General features: G+C 46.2%; 1 pseudogene; it reads left to right on the top strand.

Annotated features, from left to right (window-relative positions):
- The first annotated feature begins 1398 nt into the window (after nucleotides 1–1398).
- Nucleotides 1399–22316, top strand: LOC145528627 (nuclear cap-binding protein subunit 2-like; annotated as a pseudogene).
- Nucleotides 22317–23894: the final 1578 nt, after the last annotated feature.

Here is a 23894-nt window from a genome sequence, read left to right as displayed (position 1 = left end):
CTCTCGGACCAAGTCTTGCTGACTCTCTCTCATCGCACCACCCGTTCCCAGTGGGCATGATGGAGGCCTTCACACCGGTGCATCTGCTGTCTCAGCGCAGAGCCACCCAGCTCAGGAACTGCCCCATTCCCACCTGGTCACCGAGCTCACCCCAGACCAAGGCAGACCCGTCTGGACCCAGGTCCTGGCTCCTTCTTGTGCAATGCCATTTCCTATGCAGTTCTGGGGGCATTTACAGCGCTCCCATCCTTCCCCACCCAAAAGGCTGCCCTCGATTCAACCTGGCTGAGAACCAGATGTCATTTGACAGACACCGATGGACTGGGTAGGGAGACTGAGCCAAACCTAGCAGCAGAAACACAGTCCCCTGCTGAGCACCAAAGTTCATGAAAATAGCAGTACAATAATCTGCTATCATTTATACTCTAGTAAGAGTATAATGAAGTTGCTCAGTCGTGTCCGACTCTTTGTGACCCCGTGGACTATAGCCTACCAGGCTCCTCAGGTCCATGGGATTCTCCAGGCAAGAGTACTGGAGTTGGGTGCCCTTGCCTTCTCCAGGGGATCTTCCCGACCCCCAGATCGAACCTGGGTCTCCTGCATTGCAGGCAGACTGAGCCAGAGGGCTTCCTTGATGGCGCTAGTGGTAAAGAACCTGCCTGCCAAGGCAGGAGAGGTAATTGATGTGGGTTCAATCCCTGGGACAGGAAGATTCCCTGGAGGAGGACATGGCAATTCACTCCGGTATTCTGGCCTGGAGAACCTGATGGACAGAGGAGCTTGGCAAACTACAGTCCATAGGGTCAGAAAGAGTCAGACATGACTGAAGCGACTTAGCATGCATGCACACCTTATATTGATCTATGTTAGAAAGTGCTTGAAATGTGGCTGGTCTGAAGAGTGCTTTACATATAAAATATGCGCTGTATCCTGAAGACAGTACAAAAAGGAAGTGATCTAATTCATATTTTCATACTGACTATACATTGAGATGATAATATTTTAGATATATTGGGTTAAAAAAATATATTGTTGAATTAACTTCACCCGTTTCTTTTTACTTTTTTCAGTATGCCTGCTGGAAAAATTCAAATTATATGTGTCTCCCATGTGCGACTTATGTTAGTTTCCTACTGGGCAGAGCTGTTCTAGATTGTTGCTTCTTTGCAATAAATTAAGGATTAAGGAAAATATATTTCACTCTAGGTATTTGAGTCAGAGAGGGATTTAACACAGGGAATTAGGAGCTTACAAAGCTAAGACGGGAGGAATGAAAATCAACAGCAGGGAAGTGGATGTGGGGGATGGGTTTTCTTGGTTTTCAGACTTACTGCCGACTTTCAGAGAATCAGGGGGTACTGCTTAGGGCAAAGATCAGAAAGCTGCAAGAAAATGCTAATGGTCCCAGCTGCCCCACAACACCCAGGTAGGTGGTTGCTAAGAGATTTGCTGGTTTCTGCAAAAACTCACATCTGATAAAACCCATGTGTCCACCCTGGAGGAAGAAGACTAGGTCCTCTCACCTTCCTTCTGCCTCCCAAATCTCATACAAACACACATTGTTGGCAGAATTCACATCGCATCCAGAAAACCACATGCCATGGAGTTCCCAACCGCCCAACCCTATAATACACCGGAGAACTGGAAAGAAGTGAATACAGATTTCTCAAAATAAACAGACAAAAAAAAAAGAGCCTCATTCTGTGAGCGGCGCCCTTGGCCACCTCTCTGCGCTCAAGTCAGGTGGCTTCTGAAGGCACTGCCCAGCAATTTCTATGTCGAGCTGAGCCAGTACCGAGACCAGCCCTGCAAGGGTGACAGTGAAGAACAGGGAAAATTACTGAAGAAAAACTGCACATTGTATGTAGGAAATCTTTCCTTTCATACAGCTGAGGAACAAACCTACGAGCTCTTCAGCAAAAGTGGTGACATAAAGAAAATCTTCTCAGGCCTGGATAAAATGAAGAAGACAGCATGAAGGTTCTGCTTTGTGGAATACGATTCAAGAGCAGATGCAGAAAGTGCCATGCGGTACATAAATGGAACTTACTTGGTTGATCGATCATTCGCACAGGCTGGGATGCAGGCTTCAAGGAGGGCAGGCAGTCTGACCATGGGAGTTCCGGGAGCCGGGAACGAGATGAGTGTCGTTAGGACTATGATGCTGGGAGAGGTGGCTATGGAAAACCAGCCCCAAACCAGTGGGTGGTGAGAACGCCATCATAAAAACTTGCACTCCTTTGGTCTGTTGAATTTGACCTGTGTTACCCAAGGTCTGCACGTCTGCCCATTTTTTACCAAGCTTTAATCAATGTCTCTACTGAGCCGGAAGCCCCTTCATGGTTTTCCTTTTAAAAATTATTAAAGAACAGAATCCAAAAGAAAGAAAAATAGCCTCCTGTTCAGCACAATCCTTTAGGAGACTCATGTTCACTGTGTTGGGTTCCAGCATTGTGCCTGGCACAAAATAGCTGTTCAATAAACATTGAAAAATTGTGTTTCAGCGTTTTGTTATTGTAGATAATGCTGCAATGGACATTCACATGTATAACTCTTCCCGTTTTTTTTTTTTTTAAATTAATTAATTTGGTTTTGGCTGCACTGGGTCTTCATTGTTGCGTGGGGGCTTTCTCTAGTTGCAGCGAGGGGGTACTCTCTAGTTGTGGCATGCAGGCTTCACATTGCGGAGTCTTCTCTTTTGGTGGAGCACAGGCTCAGTAGACTTGAGGCATGTGGGATCTTCCCAGACCAGGGATTGAACCTGTGCCCCCAGTATTGGCAGGTGAACTCTTCCCACTGGACAACCAGGGAAGCCCTCTTTCTGCTTTTATTGATGTATTTCTATGATGTATTTTCTAAGGATAGACCTTCAGGAGTGGCCTTGCTGACAACTGTTTAGTTTTGTCATTTTGCTTTCCAAAATTTGCACCAATCTAGTCATGTAAATATTATATACACAAGAATGCTATATGGAGGGTGGCTTTTTATGGCAATGCCACCAACCTAGTGTGTTGATATTTTTTGCAGATATTTGCTCTAATTGGGATGTATAATGTGTTGCTAGTTTTCCTTGGCTTGGATTCTGGTGAAACAGGTAGCAAAAAGGTTACAGATGGGGCTGACTTGGATGCAAGTCAAGATTTCTCTCATCATTGAAAGCCTCTAGCTGCCAAGAACTTAGCCCAATTTAAGTCTTTCCCACTGTTTTATGTGTCCTCCCTTTTAAGATTAACTAAAAAAGTGACAAACTTTGAATCATTGAATTCTTCCCTTCTCCCAGTGAGAGTTAAGGATAATTACACAGACACTTAATGTTTGTCTCAGAGAAGGAAATATTAAATGGTACTAGCTCAATGAGCCTTTTATTTTCTTTCCTGCATCTTGCTGTGTTTCATGATGGAGACCCACATGGTGATGGCTTATGTGTTTATGAATTACACTCTAAGAACAAATACACTCCTTATTTCTCAGTAAGGGGAAGATGATCTGAAAGATACAAAGATGATACAGAATCAGACCAGAGAAGGGTTTGGGTTTCCTTACTGGTAAAGTGGGATAAGTAACAGATGATCTCTCATAGGGTTGTCTTGTGGATCAAATAATTTAATCCACAGAGAGGGTTTTCAGTGTGCCTGACACACAGCAAGTGCTGGGTAGGTGGTGGCTGTTTTTGGAACAGGTGAGGCTATGCATGTTCCTTAGCCTGAGCCCTAGTCCTTTCAGCCCTTTTGCATCTTTTTTTTTTTTTTTAAAGTCAGTAGCCAAATGAAGAGCCTGTTGGCACTTAGCTGGGAAATGCAATTATCTGTAAAAGACCTGTGGCCATTTTAGGGTTTATGAGCAGTAACATGTGGGCAAGGTGCCTAGAATTACAATGTGTTGATCAAAGAATGGTTGAGCTGGCAAGAGTTTTTGACACCTTTTGTGAAATCATTTTATAGATGAAGTAATGGAGGCCCATGAAAGTGAAGTGAAAGACCCAAGATATTTTAGCCAGTCAATAGCAGACCTCAGAGTAGGAGCTGAATGTTCAGACATGCAGACAGTAGCTTGCCTGTTCCTTGAGGGCACCACACCCAACACTGGGCCAATGTCATGAGCATGAGCCAGTTTAGGGTGGAGAGGGGACATCATCTATGGCATTTTCCTTCCCCCAAAAGGGGAGAGAGGCTGTTTGCTAGAGATCCAGTTTCTTTGGAACAGTGATTCCCAGTTTAAAAAAAAATGATTGAACTATAATTGATTTATAATGTTTGAGGCATACAGCAAACAGATTCAGTTATACATACATATTTTTTTTCAGGTTTTTTTCTATTATAGGTTATTACAAGATATTGAAGATAGTTCTCTGTGCTATACAGTAGAACTTTGTTGTTTATCTATTATGTAAGTGTGTATCTGTTAATCCCAAATTCTCAACTTATTCCTCTTCTCTCTATACAGTCAGTAAAAACAAGACCAGGAGCAGACTGTGGCTCAGATCATGAACTGCTTATTGCCAAATTCAGACTTAAAATGAAGAAAGTAGGGAAAACCACTAGTCCATTCAGGCATGACCTAGATCAAATCCCTTATGAGTATACAGTAGAAGTGACAAATAGATTTAAGGGACTAGACCTGATAGACAGAGTGCCTGATGAACTATGGACAGAGGTTCGTGACACTGTATAGGAGACAGGGATCAAGACAATCCCCATGGAAAAGAAATGCAAAAAAGCAAAATGGCCACCTGAGGAGGCCTTACAGATAGCTGGGAAGAGAAGAGAAGCAAAAAACAAAGGAGAAAAGGAAAGATATTCCCATCTGAATGCAGAGTTCCAAAGAATAGCAAGGAGAGATAAGAAAGCCTTCCTCAGCAATCAGTGCAAAGAAATAGAGGAAAACAACAGATTGGGAAAGACTAGAGATCTCTTCAAGAAAATTAGAGATACCAAAGGAACATTTCATGCAAAGATGGGCTCGATAAAGGACAGAAATGGTATGGACCTAACAGAAGCAGAAGATATTAAGAAGAGGTGGCAAGAATACACAGAAGAACTGTACAAAAAAGCTCTTCATGACCAGATAATCACGATGGTGTGATCACTCACCTAGAGCCAGACATCCTGGAATGGGAAGTCAAGTGGGCCTTAGAAAGCATCACTATGAACAAGGCTAGTGGAGGTGATGGAATTCCAGTTGAGCTATTTCAAATCCTGAAAGATGATGCTGTGAAAGTGCTGCACCCGATATGCCAGCAAATTTGGAAAACTCAGCAGTGGCCACAGGACTGGAAAAGGTCAGTTTTCATTCCAATCCCAAAGAAAGGCAATGCCAAAGAATGCTCAAACTACCGCACAATTGCACTCATCTCACATGCTAGTAAAGTAATGCTCAAAATTCTCCAAGCCAGGCTTCAACAATACGTGGACTATGAACCTCCAGATGTTCAAGCTGGTTTTAGAAAAGGCAGAGGAACCAGAGATCAAATTGCCAATATCCGCTGGATCATCGAAAAAGCAAGAGAGTTCCAGAAAAACATCTATTTCTGCTTTATTGACTATGCCAAAGCCTTTGACTGTGTGGATCACAATAAACTGTGGAAAATTCTGAAAGAGATGGGAATACCAGGCCATCTGACCTGTCTCTTGAGAAACCTGTATGCAGGTCAGGAAGCAACAGTTAGAAGTGGACATGGAACAACAGACTGGTTCCAAATAGGAAAAGAAGTAGGTCAAGGCTGTATATTGTCACCCTGCTTATTTAACTTACATGCAGAGTACATCATGAGAAATGCTGGGCTGGAAGAAACACAAGCTGGAATCAAGATTGCCAGGAGAAATATCAATAACCTCAGATATGCAGATGACACCACCCTTATGACAGAAAGTGAAGAAGAACTAAAGAGCTTCTTGATGCAAGTGAAAGAGGAGAGTGAAAAAGTTGGCTTAAAGCTCAACGTTCAGAAAACTAAGATCATGGCATCTTCTCCCATCACTTCATGGGAAATAGATGGGGAAACAGTGGAAACAGTGTCAGACTTTATTTTTTGGGGCTCCAAAATCACTGCAGATGGTGATTGCAGCCACGAAATTACAAGACGCTTACTCCTTGGAAGGAAGGTTATGGCCAACCTAGATAGCATATTTAAAAGCAGAGACATTACTTTGCCAACAAAAGTCCATCTAGTCAAGGCTATGGTTTTTCCAGTGGTCATGTATGGATGTGAGAGTTGGACGATGAAGAAAGCTGAGCGCCGCAGAATTGATGCTTTTGAACTGTGGTGTTGGAGAAGACTCTTGAGAGTCCCTTGGACTGCAAGGAGATCCAATCAATCCATCCTAAAGGAGATCAATCCTGGGTGTTCATTGGAAGGACTGATGTTGAAGCGGAAACTCCAATACTTTGGCTACCTCACGCGAAGAGTTGACTCATTTGAAAAGACCCAAATGCTGGGTAGGATTGGGGGCCAGGAGGAGAAGGGGACGACAGAGGATGAGATGGTTGGATGGCATCACTGACTCGAAGGACATGGGTTTGGGTGGACTCTGGGAGTTGGTGATGGACAGGGAGGCCTGGCATGCTGCAATTCATGGGGTCGCAAAGAGTCGGACACGACTGAGCAACTGAACTGAACAGAACTGAACTTTCCCTCTTTGGTAATTGTAAGTTTGTTTCCCATGTCTGTGAATATATCTCTGTTTTGTAAATAAGCCCGTGTGTGTCATATTTTAGATCCCACATACAAGTGATATCAGATGATATTTGTCTTTCTCTGTCTGACTTCACTTAGTATGATAATCTCTAGTACCATCTATGTTGCTGCAAATGGCATTATTTCATTCTTTTTTATGGCTGAATATTATTCCATTGTACAAATATACCACATCTTCTTTATCTATTCATCTGTCAGTGGATGTTTAGGTTGCCTCCACATGTTGGCTATTGTAAATAGTGCTCTGAAAATTAGGGTCATGTATCCTTTTGAATTAGAGTTTTTATCATTTTCTTTTTTGGATATACGCCCAGGAGTGGGATTATTGAATTGTATGGTAACTCTATTTTTAATTTCATTTACCCGTTTACTTATTTGCTTGCTTTTATTATTTGTGGCTCCTCTCAGTCTTCGCGGCCGTGCGTGGGCTCTCTCTGGTCGCGGGGAGAGGGGCTCCTCCTGTTACAGGGCGCAGGCTCGGGACGTGCAGGCTAAGCAGTCCTGGTGCGTGGGCTGCCGCCTCTCAGCATACACAATCTTCCCAGGGCAGGGATCAAACCCGTGTCCCTGGCGTGGGTGGGTGGATTCTTAACCACTGACCACCTAGGAAGTTCTTTTTTAATTTTATTAAAAAAATTTGTTTTCTTTGGTCACGTCATGCTGCTTGTGGGATCTTAGTTCCCTCACCAGCAGTTGAATCCCTGACCCCTGCAGAGAAAGCTTGGTATCCTAACCACTGCACTACCAGAGAATTCCCTATTTTTGTTTTCTTTTTTTAGGGAGTAGTGATTCCCAATCTTTTTGAGAGTGAAGAATACTTTCAATTAATAGCATCAATAAATTTCAGTCCCCCACTTCCAGTATGACATAGATTCTGTAGACTATGTATAGATATCCAATGTTAAAGAAAATGTACAATAATACTAGCTTCTGTGTACAGCCCAGCACTTTATAAAGGAGATGCTCATGCATTCAAAAAGCAGTTGTACCTGTATTATTAATTCAGACTTCAAATAATGACTGGCTGGCATTTAGATTCATGAACAGTTTGCAATAACTCTGTCACTTTGCTAGATGACTTTCATGTCCATTGCTGTTGGGGGAGGGGGTTGTTGCTGTTTACCCTTATTTTCTGAGCATTCCAAAAGGAAGATGCTAATAGGGAGATAATATAATAAAAATAAAAAGGATCAGCAGGCTAAATCCCTCTGGTCCTCTCTCTGAAATGGTCCAAGGAAAAGCTCTCAGCCAAAAGGAATGAGGCTTGAGTAGCTAAAAACACACACAAAGCTCTTTCTTGTTCTTTCATATAAATGCAATGGTAAATCGATACCCAATTGGGAATGTTGGCTCCAATAGTCTGAAAGCCAGAGTATTTGGGGGCAGTTAGGGTTCATTAACTGCAGTGAAAAACACAGAGCGACAGTCAAAGCTGAAGGCTTAGGCAGCCAGCCTTGTACGTTTTCTAAGGTCGGATAATATGCATATGACGGAAGGAATTCAAGCGACAGAGTCCTGCCCACCCCACGGCAGAGCTGGGAAACGTGGGAGGAGGAGTTCCCAGCAGGTTCTGAAGGGCAGGGACCTCTTTGGAGCAGTTTGGGGGCAGATCTGGGCAGATGCAAAGGCACATGGGGGAGACGGGGAGCCCCACTGCTGGCTGTTCCTGGGTCTTCGTGGCAGCATTCTGAGAGAAGCTGAGGGGAGAGACTTCTGGAAGCAGAGGCGTGGGCACTGGTGGCTCCTTTCTATGAAATGAGCATAAAACTGGAAAGATTGCACAGAACAACCATTTCAAAGCCCTGTAAATTGACCAAAAGCACACAACAAATTGAAAAGCTTTTACTCTTGAAAACCTGCTGGAGTTTTGGGGGAGCACAGCAGAAGACTGTGGCCTCCTGGCCTGCGGCTCCTGCCAGGTCCTTCTACCAGCCAGACTGGCCAGAGCTGTGCTTTTCAAAGTGCGAGGCTGGCCATGAAATGGGCAATTTTCTTGCAGGCAGGGCAGACTCCATTTGGTGTCCGTGTGCATGTGTGAGCGTGGGTGTGAACCTGTGCTTTTGCTGGTTGAAATTGGAGGACTCCAATGGGAATCAAGGAGGAAAACCTGAGACTTTGCTAGCCCCAATTGTGCTCTTGGTTGGAGTGAGCGGTGGCCCTGCCAGAGGTTTATTAATTGGGAAAGACCTGGAGATGAAAGAGTGCTACAGAGAAGCTCAGAGAATTCTCCATGTGTTCCTGGACTGGGCCATTATGCAGGTGTGGCGGAGATCAAGGAGAGGGAACGCTGAACATCAAGGAGAACGGAGATCTGACTGTAACTTCCAATTCGTTTCTCAGCCCCACAGAGATCTAACTGGTAAAGGGATGGACATGGCCAGGCGACTCCTGGTTCAACACTCACCCTACTGCCCCATGCACTGGAGGCCCTAGAGAATCTTGAGGCCATGATGTGACACTGGCTGTCAGTTATAGCTACTTGTTGTCTTGGGTTAGACAAGGCTGTGGTGCACGTGATCAGATTGGTTAGTTTTCTGTGATTGTGGTTTTCAGTCTGTTTGCCCTCTCATGGACAATGATAAGAGGCTTATAGAAGGTTCCTGCTGGGAAGGACTGACTAAGGGGGAAACTGGGTCTTGTTTTGATGGGAGAGGCCATGCTCAGTAAACCTTTAATCCAATTTTCTGTTGATGGGCGGGGCTGTGTTCCCTCCCTGTTGTTTGACCTGCGGCCAAGGTGGAGGTAATGAAGAAAATTGTGACCTCCTTCAAAAGGTCCTGTGCATGCACTGCCATACTCAGTAGGGAAAACCACTAGACCATTCAGGTATGACCTGAATCAAATCCCTTAGATTATACAGTGGAAGTGAGAAATAGATTCAAGGGATTAGATGTGATAGAGTGCCTGAAGAACTATGGATGGAGGTTCGTGACATTGTAGAGGAGGCAGTGATCAAGACCATCCCCGAGAAAAAGAAATGCAAAAAGGCAAAATGGTTGTCTGAGGAGGCCTTGCAAGTAGCTGAGAAAAGAAGAGAAGCTAAAGGCAAAGGAGAAAAGGAAAGATATACCCATTTGAATGCAGAGTTCCAAAGAATAGCAAGGAGAGATAAGAAAGGCTTCCTCAGTGATCAATGCAAAGAAATAAGAGGAAAATAATAGAATGGGAAAGACTTGAGATCTCTTCAAAAAGATTAGAGATACCAAGGGAACATTTCATGCAAAGATGGGCACAATAAAGGACAGAAATCGTATGGACCTAACAGAAGCAGAAGATATTAAGAAGAAGTGGCAAGAATACACAGAAGAACTATACAAAAAGATCTTCATCACCCAGATAACCATGATGGTGTGTTCACTCACCTAGAGCCAGACATCCTGGAATGCGAAGTCAAGTGGGCCTCAGGAAGCATCACTATGAACAAAGCTAGTGGAGGCGATGGAATTCCAGTTGAGCTATTTCAAATCCTGAAAGATGATGCTATGAAAGTGCTGCACTCAATATGCCAGCAAATTTGGAAAACTCAGCAGTGGCCACAGGACTGGAAAAGGTCAGTTTTCTATTCCAGTCCCAAAGAAAGGCACTGCCAAAGAATCCTCAAACTATCCCACAATTGCACTCATGTCACACACTACCAAAGTAAAGCTCAAAATTCCCCAAGCCAGGCTTCAACAGTACATGAACCGTGAACTTCCAGATGTTCAAGCTGGATTTAGAAAAGGCAGAGGAATCAGAGATCAAATTGCCAACATCCGTTGGATCTTCAAAAAAGCAAGAAGAGAGTTCCAAAAAAAAAATTTAATTCTGCTTTATTGATTATGCCAAAGCCTTTGACTGTGTGGATCACAATAAACTGTGGGAAATTCTGAAAGAGATGGGAATACCAGACCACCTGACCTGCCTCCTGAGAAATCTATATGCATGTCAAGAAGCAACAGTTAGAGAACTGGACATGGAAAAACAGACTGGTTCCAAATCTAGAAAGGCATACATCAAGGCTGTTTATTGTCACCCTGCTTATTTAACTTATATGCAGGGTACATCATGAGAAATGTTGGGCTGGATGAAGCACAGGCTGGAATCAAGACTGCTGAGAGAAATATCCACAACCTCAGATATATAGATGACACCACCCTTATGGCAGAAAGTGATGAACTAAAGAGCCTCTTGATGAAAGTGAAAGAGGAGAGTGAAAAAGCTGGCTTAAAATTCAACATCCAGAAAACTAAGATCATGGCATCTGGCTCCATCACTTCATAGCAAATAGATGGGGAAACAATGGAAACAGTGAGAGACTTTATTTTTCTGGGGTCCAAAATCACTGCATATGGTGACTGCAGCCATGAAATTAAAAGATGCTTGCTCCTTGCAAGAAAAGCTATGACCAACCTAGACAGCATATTAAAAAGCAGAGACATTAGCTTGCCAACAAAGCTCTGTCTAGTCAAAGCTATGGTTTTTCCAGTAGTCATGTATGGATGTAAGAGTTGGACTATAAAGAAAGCTGAGCACAAAAGAATTGATGCTTTTGAACTGTGGTGTTGGAGAAGACTCTTGAGAGTCCCTTGGATTGCAAGGAGATCCAACCAGTCCATCCTAAAGGAGATCAGTTGTGGGTGTTCATTGGAAGGACTGATGCTGAAGCCAAAACTTCAATACTTTGGTCACCTGATGTGAAGGACTGAGTCATTGGAAAAGACCCTGATGCTGGGAAAGATTGAGGGCAGGAGGAGAAGGGGAGGACAGAGGATGAGATGGTTGGATGGCATCACCGACTTGATGGACATGAGTTTGGGTAAGCTCCAGGAATTGGTGATGGACAGGGAAGCCTGGCATGCAGTTCATGGGGTTGCAAAGAGTCAGGCATGACTGAGTGACTGAACTGAACTGATTGCCTTGGGTGCTTTCACAGTGGTGCTGTTGAGTGTGGTAGAAAGAGCATGGGGTTGGGTCAGACGGAATAGGGCTCTAATCCCAGCTCTACCTCTTACTGTTTGTGTGAATTTGTATCAATAGCTTATTCAATCCTTAGAAAAGTCTGATGAAGTATGCATCAGTACTCTTCCCATGTTTCAGGATGCAGTAATATGCAGAGCCTTTTAATCTCTTAAAAATTTTTTGTTTTTTGGTGAGGATTGAATGTGGTAAAGGCTATAAAGTACTTAACACATGATAGGCCCTCAGTAAATACTTTTTTGGTTGCTTTTTTAAAAAAATTGTTGTTATTGCTGAAGATAGGGCTTCCCTGGTGGCTCAGCTGTACAGAATCCGCTTGTTGGTACAGGAGATGCAGGTTCAGTCCCTGGGTTGGGAAGATCCCCTGGAGAAGGAAATGGGAACCCACTCCACTATTCTTGCCTGGAGAATTCCATGGACAGAGGAGCCTGGAAGGCTACAGTTCATGGGGTTACGAAGAGTTGGACAGGACTTAATGACTAAACAAAATTGGCAATTGTTGTAATTGTCAAAGATGCAAAAGAACTGTGGCCAGGTTGATAAACCCAGAGAGCTTAACCTCCCAGCTTGTCAGCAAGAAAATCATAAGATGCAAGTATGAATGCTGTGGTAGGTGAAACATCTGCAGGAGCTCTGTATTGATTTTCTATTGCTGCGAGAATAAATAATCACAAATTTAATGGCTTAAAACAAGACAAATTTATTGTCACACAGTTTTGTAGGCCAGAAATTTGGGCACAGTGTGGTTCAACTAGGTCCTCTGCTTAGAGCTTCAAAATGGTGAAGCATGGGGTCAGCAAGCTCCTTTTTGGAAGTTCTGGGTATGAACCCTCTTCTAGAACCACTCAGATTGTTGGCTGTATTAAGTTCCTTGAGGTTGTAGGACTGAGGTCCTTGTGTTGGCTGCCAGCCAGAGGACTATCTTTACTAGAGATCCTTGCTAGAGGCAGCTTGAATTCCTTTTGTATTTTCTGTGTGATCCCTATTGCAACTACAGGGGATCAAGTCCCAACCACAGTTAGAATTTCTCCAACTTCCTCTTCTGCTGCATCTGTCTGATTCATGTGATGACGATAGGCCCACCTGGATAATCCAGGCAAATCTCTGCATTTTATAGTCTGTTAATCACAGCTTCAAAGACCCCCATTCACAAACCCTGGGGATTAGGACATGGAGGGGTACATTCTGCCTCCTGCAGCCTCTAGGGTAGAGTAGGCATAGGCAAACTCTTGGGACAGGAAGCCATACTCTTATGAAACCACGAGCAACTGGACACTAGCGAATGTGACTATGTATATATTGGGTTGGTGAGGTCGTCTCTAATGGACCCCTGTTTTTGTCCAGCCAGCATTCCTTTCTTTGGTGGAAATTCCCCTGCTTCATTCTCTGGGGTTTTTAGGGGCTGCCAGTCACAAGATTCACAGGGCTCACCCACGTGGCAACAGGGATAGACCCATGACCCCAAATGGATCAATTGGGTCATCTCCTCCCAGCAACTGTCTCCAGAGTGGAGACAGACAGGCCCTGGAAGTGTCTAGGGAGGAGTCAGAGAATGTCTAAGCCCTAGAGTTTGCTGGACCAGCCCTGATTCAGTCCTTCCGGTGCCAGCACGGAGACCTACTAAGAATTCGTTCAATACACCCCTTTTCTGGTTTGTTACTCAGAGTTGGTTTCTGCTGCTTACACCAAAGAATCTTAGCTGATACCCATACTTACTATTCCTCCTTACTGTGGGCACCACCATTATTATATAAAAGAACATTTTTTTCAGGTGTCCTTGTAAACTAATGACTAGCACAGTTTATAATCTCTGTACCGGAGCTTCTTACCTGTGCCATGGCTTTTTAACACTTGCTTCACGAGCCCTGATAAACCTGGAGCAGACATAGAGAAAAGAATTTAACAACAGGTAATGCCTTAGAAATCAAGTTATTTACATGAAAGCATCAGCCAGTCAGGCAGAAATCACCATTACTTTTAACCTTTTATTACCTACCATATATGAATTACAACCACACAATGTAGTCCTCAATCAAGATGATGGCCTGAATCATAAAATTTCAAGTACGAAAGGTACTGTTTTTTCTAGCAGTGAAGTATGCAATACAGCCGATCTTCTTATTTTTTATGATTAAGTGCTTTAACAGGTAAGCCTAAACTCCAAGGCACATTCACTCCTACAGAACGCCCATCCCCTGACAACGAAAGGATCAATGAGTTGTTATAGGAGGTGAGAATTAAGATTTGAATTGTGTACAAGCCACAGACGGTTGTATTTCTGTCTTGAGGACTGAAGGCAGTGTTCTGAGTGGCTCACATTTCTTCACAGGAGCACTGAAGGAAGCCAGCTCTCCTCTAGCCTTTAGTCAGACCACGATTCTTGACTTTTTTCAGCATCTGATCTGGTCATTTGAAAGGCAGTGCCTGTGGATGGGCAGGAAAGTGGCCCTTGCTTGGTGCTCCTGGGGGAAGCTTTGATAAGAAGAGTTCACTATTGTTGGATCCTTTCTGAGGAGAGTTACAGCAAACTGAGTTCCAGCTGACTTCTCACAAGGTCAGACATCCAGTGCTCAGACTGGTTCTCTGTGAAGATTAGGAAACAATGAATATGCCTCCTGAGGTATCTGCCAGGCCTTCCTGCTATGTCTCTTCAGACCCCAGGAGCCCGATTTCTTTAAAGAAGAAATGTTGGGAAACAATTCACTCCTCAGTCTAATTTCTCTCTTCGTCAGCAGAACAATCTCTCCAAGGCAATTCAGTCCACTAATAATAGTAATACAGGCACCATAACTGCCTCCTGTCTTTATGTCACACTGCCTTTCCAGAAGGATGGGATGCTTTGAAGAGTCCCTCTCATTCCAGGAGGCGAGGCACCTGAGAATTTCCAGGAGGCTGGGTGCAATTAACCTGATGGTCTTCGATCTTCACAAAACCATCTCCATACACTGTGATCTTCTCAGAGCTAGTAAATGGAGTTTTTGATGCTACCTTCTATTGAGAGTTTTTCTTTTCTCTTCCTTCCTTTCCATTTCTCTTTTTTGAGGCTTTTTTTAAAAAGAGCAATTTTAGGTTCACAGCTAAATCGAGAGGAGGGTATCGAGATTGCCCCCCACACTTACATAGCCTCCCCCATTATCAACATCTCCCATTAGGGTGGAACATTTGTTCCAACTGATACATCAACATCGACACATCATAATCATCCAGTGTCATTAGTTTACCTTAGGGTTCACTCTTGGTGTTGTTCACTCTATAGGTTTGGACGGATGTATCCTGACATCATTATGCTATCAGTCTGAGTATTTTCACTGCCTTAAAAAAATCCTCTGTGGGGACTTCCTTGGTGCCCAATCATTAAGAACCCACCTTGCAACGCAGGGGACTAAGATCACACATGCAACTAAGCCCCTAAGCCTGTGCAAGGCGACTCCTGAGCCTGCATGCTCTGGGGCCCAGGCCACAGCTAGAGATGGGTGAGCTGCCATGAAAGATCCCACATGATGCAACTAAGATCCCGTGTGCCACAACTAAGATCTGACTCAGCCAAATAAATATTTTTACAAACCCTCTCTGCTCCACCTATTCGTTGTTCCCGTCCCCTCCAGTCCCTAATCATTATAGTTTTGTCTTTTCCAGAGTGTCACGTAGTTGGAATCATATGGTATGTAGCCTTTTCAGCTTTTCTTTCCCTTATCAATATGCATTTACAATTTCTTCATGTCTTTCATGGTTTGAGAGCTCATTTCTTTCAGCACTGACTAAAATCCCATTGTCTAGATGGACCCCATTATCCCTTTACCTACTGAAGGGCATCTTGGTTGCCTCCAAGTTTTGGCAATTATGAATACAGCAGCTATAAACATCTATGTGCAGATTTCATGCAGATATAAGTGTTCAACTCCTTCGCGTAAACACCAAGGACCTCAATTGCTGGACTGTATGCTAAGAGTATGTTTAGTTTTATAAGTAACCACCAAGAGGTCTTCCAAGACAGCAGGACCATTTTGCATTCCCACCAGCAATGGGTGAGAGTTCCTGTTGCTCCACATCCTTGACAGCTTTTGGTGTTTGCAGTGATCAGAATTTTGGCCATTCGTGGTATCTCATTGCTGTTCTGATTTGTGGTTCTCTGAAGACATATGATGTGGCTCATCCTTCCTTCCTTCTTTCGTTCCTCCCTCCCTCCATCCTTCCCTTTCCTCCTTTTCTTTCTTTTTCTTCTTAATAACATGTTTCCCTGGTGGCTCAGTGGTAAAAAATTCACCTTCGAAGCAGGAGACGTGGGTTCAATCCCTGGGTCAGGAAGATCCCCTGGAGAAGGAAATGGCAACCCACTCCAGTATTCTTTCCTGGGAAATTCCATAGACAGAGGAGCCTGGCAGACTACAGTCCCTGGGTTGCAAAAGAGAGAGACATGACTGAGCAGCTAAACAACAACAACATGCTTATAGCCATCTCCCAAGCTGCTTCTTTCTAAGTTTTTCAGGATGCGGTGGTACTTTTCCAGTTTTGGGGGCTCTCAGCTCTCCTCTTGCAGCCTGGGTAGTGACTCAGGTGCTTCCTGAGTACTGTAGATGTATTGTTTTCCTCTGCAGCCACGAGTCCAGCACTCCATTCTTTTAACACAAAGGCGTTGTTATTGACTAGTTTTGAAGGGAAATTTATTTTCCTCCGCCCTCCTAAGCCACAACTTCGACACCTCCTCCTCCTCCTCTTCATAATAGTCTCAGTAGGATGTTCAATTATAGCTGAAAGCTCCACATTTAAGTGACAGATTAAGAGGCTTGGCAGGTTGCTGCTATAATGTTCATTTCACCTGTTGGTTTATTTTTCTAATCTGCAGGCACTGGGCTTCAGGTGAAGCTTCTGACAAAGTGCTGAGTGCGGATAAGTCCCGTGGTCGGCCAGGCCTCTCTGCTGGGTGCTCTCAGTGTGGTCTCTGGGAGAGGTCATCTGGAGGAAGCCTGTCTGCAGGGCACCACCCACGGCCATGGCACCTTTGATTCGGGTCCCTGTGAGGCCCCTTCAACCCCACCAAATGATGGGAGAGCAGGAATAAGCCCTCCAGGCACCCCTGCTCCTGCCTCCAGCCCCTGGCACAAAGCCCGGCACATGGTGGGTGCTGCATAAAGTCTGCAGGATGAAGTGCTCTGAAGCAGTGAACCTTAAGTGTCTACAATTTACTTCAGGTGGAGATAAAGGGGAGAACTACAAATTGTCACCCACGCAGCACCTCTTGAAATTATAGGAAAAAAATGCCTTTTCTTTTCATGTTGGCTTCCAAAGGAATTGAGCTGGCCGAAAAGTTCATTTGGGTTTTTCCATAAAGACTGAAGAGAAAACTTGAATGAACTTTTGGGCCAACCCAATATATGTCTAGCCCCACCCACTCTGCCCAGCTTCCTGTTTTCCTCCAAGGACCCTCCTAGGTGTCTCTGACCTCCCTGGAGTCTCACTGTTCTCAATAACTCACCTCTTCAAGGGGCATCTCTTGAGGCCAAGGCTTTCCAGGCAACTTTGCCCTTTAATAAGGCTTCTTATTAAAGCAAGACTTCTCCCTTCGAAAGAATGACATTCCAATGGTGGAACTGCAGATGGAACAGGAACTTCCACCGTTTTCAGCCTGCTGTCACCTTCCAGATGCGGGAGGTCGCTGCTTTGGATACCTTGAAGCTTTCTGGTAGAGCTATTTGGTAGGGCTGGTGCAGTGGTAGGGGACTGCCAATTTTTAAAAAAATATTGACTTATTTGACTGGGCCAGTTCTTAGTTGTGGCATGTGGGATCTTTAGTTGAGGCATGTGGGATCTAGGTCCCGGACCAGGGATTGAACCTGGGCCCCCTACATTGGGGGCGTGGAGCTTCTAGTCACTGGACCATCAAGGAAGTCCCCACTGCTGCTTTTGACTGGGCTTTGTCTCACCTTGGAGGTTGGGTTGAGGACACCGAACATCTTCCTGGTGACACCTCTGCCTCCTGCCTCTGCTTCTGAGATCTTTCAGAGCCTGGAGCCCTGTGCTCAGAGCACTCACTGCAGGCTGTCCTTCCAGAGCCGTCTCAGCCTGGTGCCTTCCTCAGGGGCTGTCTCTTATGCCAGAGCTCGACCTTACTGTCTGATGAGGGTATCTTTCTTCGGTGTTCCTGGAGGTCTCTGTATGTCCCGGCATGGTATTTGAATTTTCTCCGTGTCTTTTCCTCCTAGAGGCTGCACGTTCCTCAAGGACAGGAATAGTTTTTCTCATTTACATTCCTAGTGTCTAGTACAGCGCCCACCTAATTATAAACACAGGCAAAAAATAAGGAGAAAGAGGGAGGGAGAGAGAGACACTGAGAGGAGAGAACAAACGTGGAAGGAGGAGAGGAGGGAGACAGGAGGGCGGAGCGATGAGAAAACTGTGTGGTCAGGCACCCAGTTTGTTCTTTCCAACTAGTCAAACAGCAATTTGCCAGTGCAGCTCTAAGAACTGTGTGTGTCGCTCAGTTATGACTCTTTGTGGCCCCACAGACTGTAGCGTGCCAGGCTCCTCGGTCCATGGGCTTCTCCAGGCAAGAATACTGCAGTGGGTATTCCCTTCGCCAGGGGATCTCCCTGACCCAGGGGTCAAACCTGGATCTATCCCACACTGCAGGTAGATTCTTTATCGTCTGGGCTACCAGGGAAGCCTAAGAGAACTGGTATTGGATATACACCCTATGGATTTGAGTTTCCATCCAGAGAGTGGGTGGTATTGGGTTCTTTTGCTGGGAGCTGGGGCACATGTTTTAGAGCTGTGACGCACGCATAGATCATTAAACTGAAGGTTTTTTCTTCCATCTCCTTGGTCCTAGTAGTTACTGTTAGTAACCATTCTGATCTTAAGCCCCACTTTGAAGTTGGATACCGTGGGTGTTTTACATTTAGCCTTTATCAGCAACCAGTTGGTGTCTGGTAATGGCAAATTATTTGAGCAAGAGGCGAATTGTGTAGCAAGAATCTGAAAAGGTCAGGGGAGCTGTGTCTAAAAAGATGCAGCGGGAGGATTAAGAACCTTTACTTGAAACATTAATTTTAGACAATCACAAGGCCCCACTTAATTAAACTGGAGGAAATGCATGTGGTATTCAGGCCTACTGCGATGAGTAAGCTGGGGCAGTGCTTCCTGGCACGAGTGCTATGAATGTGTCTGTGTATGTGAATGTGTGTGCATACGCATGCAGGGCACATGTGCAGCTAGGGCTAAAGTGGGATGCCACACCCTGGTTGGCCGTAGGGTTGTCAGGTCCAGCATGGATCCCGAGTGGTCAGAGCCCAGGCATGCCAATTATTCAACACAATAATCTTCTCTGAGCAGGGAGGCTTCAAGGTGTCCTAGAGACAAGAGGGAACTACAAATGCCCCCACTGCTGAAGAAAAGTGGCAACCCACTCCAGTTCTCTTGCCTGGAAAATTCCATGGATGGCGGAGCCTGGTAGGCTATAGTCCATGGGGTCGAAAAGAGCCGGACACGACTGAATGACTTCACTTTCACTTTTCTGAGGAAAAAAGCTTCTCCTCGCCTCCCCACGGCTGGAGCACTGAGGACACAAGCTCAGTGACCGTGAATCCCACGTCCTCTGCGCCTTGCCCAGGGCAGGGCTTTTCCTCTCCCTCCTTCACCTTCCTCTCCTCTGTCCCTGCCATTCTTTGCCTCCACCTTCTCCTTGCTCTTGTATTTTACATTATTTACCTGTTGGCCCTAAACCCTCTTTTCTCCCAGAGTCATTTCCATCCCTGCGTCATGCCACCTTCCCTAAGAAAGTGGAGCACAGCCTTATTCAAGGCCTGATGGCAACCCCGTCCCATCTGCCCCCTTCCACTTGCTGCTGATGCTCCAGGTCAGTGCCCGGCCCCAGGCCCCCTGCTCCAACCACCTTCCTCCACATGCTGCTGACTCTCCAAATAGCACCTGCTCTCCCCCCCACCCCCCGACCCAGCCCCGTGGTACACAGTGCCAGCCTGGTTTTGTTTTCTTTTGTTTCCATGTGCCACTCTGTGCTCCCCATCCTGGCATCACCTGTTTAGACTCAAGCAACACACCATCACTTCTTTTCGGTTTGCCTCATAGCCTGGAAAGTGCTTTGAAAAAAAAAAAAAAAAAAGATCAGTTCTTTGTTGAGCAATTGATGCAGATACTGAATTAGCTAATCTTAGGCCAGTCCACTTCCTGCAGGGCGAAGGTCAAGGCCGCAGTGAGCACTAAGCCTCTGAGCTGAGCTGTCTTTTTGGCAAGTCCATGGGGAGGATCAGTCAATTTGAAAGGAAATCAGTCCTGAATATTCATTGGAAGGACTGATGTTGAAGCTGAAATTCCAATACTTTGGCCACCTGATGTGAAGAGTCAACTCATTAGAAAGGACCCTGATGCCGGGAAAGATTGAAGGTGGGAGGAGAAGGGGACAACAGAGGATGAGACGGTTGGATGGCATCATCAACTCTATGGACATGAGTGTGAGCAAGCGCCAGGAGCTGGTGATGGACAGGGAAGCCTGGCGGGCTGCAGTCCATGGGGTCGCAGAGTCAGACACGACTGAGCTACTGAACAACAACATGGGGAGGATGAGAATGGGACCTGGGCTCTAGGCTTTGGAGTCAGAAAATTTGAGGGTTTAAACTCTGACTCTATCAGTGACCAGCTGGGGGACACTGGACCAATGATCCCAACTTTCTGAGCCCCCACTTCCTCATCATTAATGCTATAATCCCCATAATAGCCTCCCGGTTGCTATGGAGAGTAGACAGGATGATACTGCCAAGTGTTGCCGCATGCTATTTTTCTTCTCTCTCCTGATTGCCGTAGACAGGGGACCCTGGTGCCCAGCCCTGCAGCAGCATCTCTGGACTGCTGTCTGTTTACACCAAGAGGGCACACGTGAGTCCTGAGCAGGGAGGCATCGTGCCCAGGCCCAGCTGGCTGGGGCTGCTCACAGCTGCCCTGGGATACTGGGGAAGTTAAGCTGACACCTCGGGGGTGGACGGCAACCTGCTTGTGCTCAGATTCCAAGTCTACTCCACCTTCTCCGCTTCCCGTGGAGTCCCACCCCAAGGTCACAGGTGCGAGGCCTTGTACCAAGGCCACAGGAGCAGAGCCCAGCAGCAAGGTCATCTCCGGAACTGACTGAGACCCTTTGTAACTACTGCCAGAAGCCCCCACCCCACCCCCCAGCCCCCCAAGAGTCACTGGCCAGGTCCTGACCCCATATTAGGCAAAAATGCCCACCCTGGTATTCATCCTATAGGCCCTAACCTAATGCCACCCTTCCAGCAGGAATTTCCTTTGTCTGGAGGCTATAAAAATTGGCTACTAACCCACGAAAAGCATCCGCTCTCCCTTAAGACGGCCTACTGTTCTAACAGTGTCCTGTGGACCCTCCCTGGTCTGTCAGGAGGTTGGCCGGCTGTGCTCACAGCGCCCTCATTATCTCTGCTCTTTGCTCTTGAAAAACCCACTCCTTTTCTGCACTACTGTGTGCCTGGAGATTCTTTTCCAACCGGCATTCGGACTGCCAGGACCCTTCCCTGGACTGACGCTCTGACGCTGGGGACCTGGGATGCAGACATCTTTGGTGCCCGCCAGGGGCTACTACAAAATGGCTCTCCCTCACCTGCTAGAACATCCTACTAAAAGATGGCGTCCCCTCACCCGCTAGAAGATCCTACTACAAGATGGCGCCCCCTCACCCGCTAGAAGATCCTACTACAAGATGGTGCTCCCTCACCTGCTAGAAGATCCCAGGGGACCTGACAAGCTTTACACAGCATCTTCGGGTAGCTTTCACTTGTATGTGGCCGCGGAGCTCTCAGAGGGCACAGGGCGCTGGGCTTCATACACTCCCACCCAAGAAGAGGATCCAGCCTGGGGACTTGGTTACAGCCACACACCCCCACCCCCCACCCCTCCCGGCATCGTAATTCCAGAGCATAGGAGATAAGAGCAGGCACTTTGGAGCCAGGAAGACATCAGTTCAATCCTTCCCCACCACTGGCTAGCTCCCTGAGCTTCAGTTTCCCCGTCTGTGAAAACGGGGATGATAATACCAACCTCATGGGATGGTGGTGAAGATAACATGAGCTCATGTAGGCAAAGCTTAGAGCAGAGGCTGCCAGGAAGTCCCTCAACGTAAGTTACCAAACCCGCAGGGAGCACAGCCCATGGTCTATTGCCCGGAACGAATGCAGGGGCGGTAAAATGGAAGACCTTTACGAATACTCTCCCAAACCCGCCTTTGGAGCTAAAGCCGAGAGCACCCCGCTCTGGGCTGGCGGACTCTCTGAGCCTGGGGTTGATGGTCTTCCACCTGAAACTCCTGAGGGACAACAGGGGACACAACAAGCCAAATGCACATGGGGGCCTGGGCATCGCCGTGGTTTGCTGGAGCGGCTGAGTTCTCCCACCCTGGGATGTTGATGTGCGTGAGCCATGAAACTGAGCCTGCACCGACATCGTTTTAATAAGGCTCCAGCACTTGCCCGGGTACTCCAGAGTCTCCACTGAAATCGTTTTGCTGTCAGAAGCTGACATTATAACGACACTGCAGGAGAGACTCCCTGGGAAATCATTGCTCATTTCCTTTCAGGCAGTTCGTTCACCTGCAGAAACCGGCACCTTCGGCTCTGCTCCGCAGCAGCTGGCGATTGACATGATCCCCTAAGTCAATTTTGCAGCTGAGTGGACTGAGGTCCCAGAAAGCCAGGGGCCTGAAGTGGAGAATATGGAGCAGGTGACTCATTAAGGCTTGAGTCCAGGGCTTGAGCCCGGAGGAGGGGCAGCCCATGTGTGCCTGAGTTTATTGGCCACGAGGAGGCAGGGTTGGATGGTGGCCTCCTTGGAGGCCAGTGTGAGAAGGGTGGGGAAGTGTGGGGGGAGGTAGCGGGGTGTGGGGGAAACCTGGGAGTACTTTCCACTGCTGATCTTTTGAGTTTTTAAAATGTCTTCATTCTCCTACTCAGCTCACTTTGATTCTTCATCCGGTCCTCACCATCTGATGCCTATAACTTTCTTCTGGCATCTTCCATTCTGTTCCATCCAAGGTGTTTGGAGACTTGTTCCCTTCTCACCGTGTACTTCTCACCCAATCCCACCTCAGCAGATGACCTTGCCTTTGGTTTCCCAAGAAGATCGAGACTCACTGGAGTGATCTCTGGACATCACCCTTCCACTTCAATATGTCTCTGGTTTGTCACCCCCCGCTCAATGTTTCCAGGTTTAGAAGTTGAAGCAGGCCTTCTCTGCTTAAGAGAGTTCGATTATTATCCTCATTTTACAGATGGGAAAACTGAGGCAGTGAGGGGTTCAACAATTTGGCCTCTATCACATGGTTAGAAGGGCAAGACAGGGGCTTTGAACATAAACAGCCTGACTCAGTGCTTACACACTCAACCATTCCTCTTCCCGCATTGATGTGATAACTGTGCTGTGGAGGAAGTCAGCTCAGCTTTGACCACACATACCTTGTGACGTGTTGGAAGCCTACCCATGTGGAAAACTCTCTGATGCAGCCTCTGATGCCATTCTTTTGGCCTGGGTCTTGGGTTTTCTCCTCTAGGCTGAATAGTCTCACTTTCTCACCCCTTCTGCAAGGAATCTTCCCAACCCAGGGACCGAACCCAAGTCTATGTCTCATGCCCTGGCAGATGGATTCTTTACCCCTTCAGACCCTCAATGGCTACCTCCCCTAGAATCTACTCAAATGGCACCCCTGAAGGTCAGAGGTGTCCCTCCAAAGGTCAGGCTACCCCATACTCATCTCTCAGTGCTCTATAACCACGAACACTCTTAACAACCCATCTTCCTTGAAACTCTTTCCTCCATTAGCCTCTATGACACTCAACTCCAAGCTCTCTCCTAACTTCTGACTGGTTTTGTCTCTCAGTCAAAACTAATGTCTACAAGCCCTGTGGGAGAGTGACCCTCCAAGCTGTATCTCTAGTTTGACTTATTTTCCAAGTTGTGGACTTCTATCTCAGAAAACTCTGAGAGTCTTTCCACATGGGTAGGCTTCCAACACGTCACAAGGTATGTGTGGTCAAAGCTGAGCTGACTTCCTCCACAGCACAGTTATCACATCAATGCGGGAAGAGGAATGGTTGAGTGTGTAAGCACTGAGTCAGGCTGTTTATGTTCAAAGCCCCTGTCTTGCCCTTCTAACCATGTGATAGAAGCCAAATTGTTGAACCCCTCACTGCCTCAGTTTTCCCATCTGTAAAATGAGGATAATAATCGAACTGAC

Source organism: Giraffa tippelskirchi, chromosome 12, assembly GCF_054371585.1.
Source record: "Giraffa tippelskirchi isolate mGirTip1 chromosome 12, T2T-mGirTip1v1.2.pri, whole genome shotgun sequence".
In the NCBI taxonomy this organism is placed as follows: Eukaryota; Metazoa; Chordata; class Mammalia; order Artiodactyla; family Giraffidae; genus Giraffa; species Giraffa tippelskirchi.
Note: the sequence above shows the minus strand (reverse complement) of the source record. Positions and strands in the feature narration are given on the sequence as shown.